Source organism: Pygoscelis adeliae, unplaced genomic scaffold (assembly GCF_000699105.1).
Source record: "Pygoscelis adeliae isolate BGI_AS28 unplaced genomic scaffold, ASM69910v1 Scaffold98, whole genome shotgun sequence".
In the NCBI taxonomy this organism is placed as follows: domain Eukaryota; kingdom Metazoa; phylum Chordata; class Aves; order Sphenisciformes; family Spheniscidae; genus Pygoscelis; species Pygoscelis adeliae.
In genome coordinates this window covers 6396109-6399058 of record NW_008825547.1, presented here as the reverse complement: position 1 = coordinate 6399058, position 2950 = coordinate 6396109, and the positions used below count along the sequence as shown (strand labels likewise).

The window sequence follows — 2950 nt, the reverse complement described above, 5'->3', positions numbered from 1 at the left end:
AGCTAGAAAGCCCAAACAAGATGGCAGCCTTATCCATGCCAACTTCTTAGAAACCAAGTTTAATGACATATAAAAGCTGCTCATTTTCTTTAGAGATCGGCTTAATTTTTTTAAGTTACATTTGCTGTTGTATGACCGCTGTAAGTTGATGGGCTACATTATATACAAGGAAACTCCCCAAAACATTTACATGTCAATGAATCAACATAAGTAAATGTCCTAACATCTTGGTCAAGCGACCACAACTCTTTTACATTTGTAGCTTAGTCGGAAAGGCAGGCAGTTCTCAGGGCCTGGATGAAAGGGAATTGCAGCAGGACGGAGGGAGGAGCAGGAAAAGGCCCTCTCCCACCTGCAGCTGCTTTTTATAAGCCTCCTTGCCAGCCGACAGGCAATCCCAGTGCTTACAAGGATTGCCCCATGGGAGCCTTGCTGACAAAGACACAAATACATAGTTTATTCTTGATCCTGAAAAAAACAAAAGGAGAGCCTTCAGAGAAATAACGGGAGGGATCATATGTTCAGTTCAACACGCTGGAAAGACATTTTTCTGTCACAACTCTTCACAGAGATTTAAGGCGAGCAAGCCGCAGATTCCAAACTATAGGAGCAGCAGCAGCAGCAATTATTGCAATAAAAGGGTCAGTGTACCTGGGCCTTGGGTTTTTGTCAAGCAGAAAAATATAATTATACTCAGAAGTTCTCCAGCGCCAAAGACAGCAGCACATCTAACAATTTATGCTGTCCTAGGTCTTTTTTACATGTTTATCCAAAGGCACAATGGTATCGTAAGGGTTATCATCAAAGCCACTAAGTCCTGAAACTCTCCTACCAATCCCTAGAAACAATGTTCTGAAAAACAAAGATACCACACACACATACACACTCAAAAGTACTGAAAAAATTACAGGTGATAGATATTTTTAAACCTTCACTGTTCTTTCCCCTAGTCTAAATGCCATAAAATCCCAGTAGCTTAAACTGCTGTAAGAATTTAAAACCTATCATTCACCTCAAATCACAAGTTTTACTACACATTTTTCACCTCCTTTAAAAACGAAAACCCAGATTCAGCTTTTAGCAGAAGTGAGACTATTGCTTCACCATGATTAGATATAAGCAAAGGAAAACAAACAAACGAACTGGGGGCCTAATGTTGTCGACATTTGTTCCACACACAGTGCTTTACTCGGTACTCCTCAGCACTAGCACACATGGTAGTTTTTGCAAGATCGTGGCCTTGTTTTAGTATAACACAATCAAGATAATTTTTACAAGGTCAGAAAGTTGGAATAAGAGGAAACAAAATCCAGGGCAGTTGTGTCTGGAATCAATTAGGCTTATGTGATTTTCAGATGCTGCTTGTCTTTCTATTAAATAGTATTTCAATGTATACATACCATTAGTGTGTACCTAAAAGTATGCATTGCACACAATACGTTTCTCACTTTATTTAAACCCACCTAAACTAGGGACATCGGGAGGTCAAAAAAGGAGAAGAGGTGTTCATCCGCGAGCGTTGAAACGGTTTCACTTTGAGTTTACGGTTTAGTTATCTGCCGCCTCAATGACAAACTGCTCAGAAGGGCCAGATGCCCGGGCATGCCTGTGGCGTACTCTACCTGTCCAAAAAGCAAATTAAAACTGAAGGAGTTGTCCAGGCAAATACCGGCTATGCCCACTGTCAACTTTCAAGCACGTCTCTGGGTTTTAAGATTTAGAGCAATGAGAAAAGGCTATTTTATCTTTCTAAGATGAAACTTTACTGTCCGAGCATCATACTCAGTAGGGAATCATCCACAGAAGACTTTAATTAACGAAAAGTTGACTTTACGGGGAATTCCTGTTTTCTCTACATTGTTTTCTTCTCTAGACGAGGCCAGTCTAGTTCATACCAAAATTAAAGCCGCTATCAGTACGGAGGGCATGTGAAGGGACATACAATCCAGGTAGATTCTTGCTGCATTCACAATTAAAATACGTGACAGGAAAAATGTTTACTTGTTGCTAATGTTGTGAAAAAATTTACAGACATAAAAGTTCAATTGTCTAACCACTTAAAGATCAAAATATTTACCTTCACCGCTTTTCTAATTTTGCCAAGTACAAAAATAAAGTGAAAGAAAATATTTTTCCCTCACTGCAGTAACCTTTTAACGTAAGAAGTTGAAATTATTTTGGAGATAGCATCGTAAATAATAAAATGCAGTGAAAGAAGTTGAAAACCTCAGATTTCCTATTATTTTTCTACGCAGAATAGCTATATTGTGTCTTTACTGTAAATAGCCAGTCACAGAGCTGGCTAGGTACCACAACATACAGGTCAGCAATGCTTCAGCTGGGGCTGGGTCAGAGGAGGGACTCTGGGACGGGCTCCAGGCAGATTCGGCAGGGGGGAAGGTGGGGGGCGACAGGCTGGGCTGCCCTTGCAGTGACCACCAGAAACCCAGGCCCAGGGAATAATTTTACTGCTGAAGCCACCCCTCCCACAGCCCTCCCACATCTCCTCGCACACACGCAATAGCGCGGCTCCGCGCTCGGGTAGCAAGGGGAGAACGCTCACCGCCGGCGAGGCTGCGTGCACGAAGCGTTTGTTGAACAGGCAAATACAACGTTAAGGGAAGTCCCCCGGATGGTCTGAAGAAGTGGCCTGGCTTCAGTGTGCCAACAGCTGCCATGGTTACTGTAACGCCAGGGGATCGGATCCCATATGCAAAGCGCTGGCCTGACTTTGCGCCCCCTCCTCTCAGTTTGGGGGGGACTCCTCAGGCTTGTCAGCGCTCTTGCTCTAGGAGGACATCTCACCTTTTAAGGTTCAGCCGTCTTTGCTGGACTGGGCTTTGGGCGCGCTCCTTCGCGTCGCCCTTCCACCGCGAAGCGCAAGCAACGCGGCGCCTCCTGACGGGCTCGGTTTACGAGGCCCGAAAGGTTGGACCCGTTTCCTCAAGCC

General features: G+C 44.0%; 1 long non-coding RNA gene across 1 annotated transcript in view; it reads right to left on the bottom strand.

Annotated features, from left to right (window-relative positions):
• The window catches only part of LOC103923679, a 7360-nt gene extending 4445 nt beyond the window's left edge, over positions 1 to 2915 (bottom strand). Inside the window, exon 1 of the long non-coding RNA XR_663943.1 lies at positions 2806 to 2915. This is a non-coding gene — a long non-coding RNA (uncharacterized LOC103923679). The remainder of the gene's footprint in view (positions 1 to 2805) is intronic.
• Between the last annotated feature and the right edge of the window lie 35 nt (positions 2916 to 2950).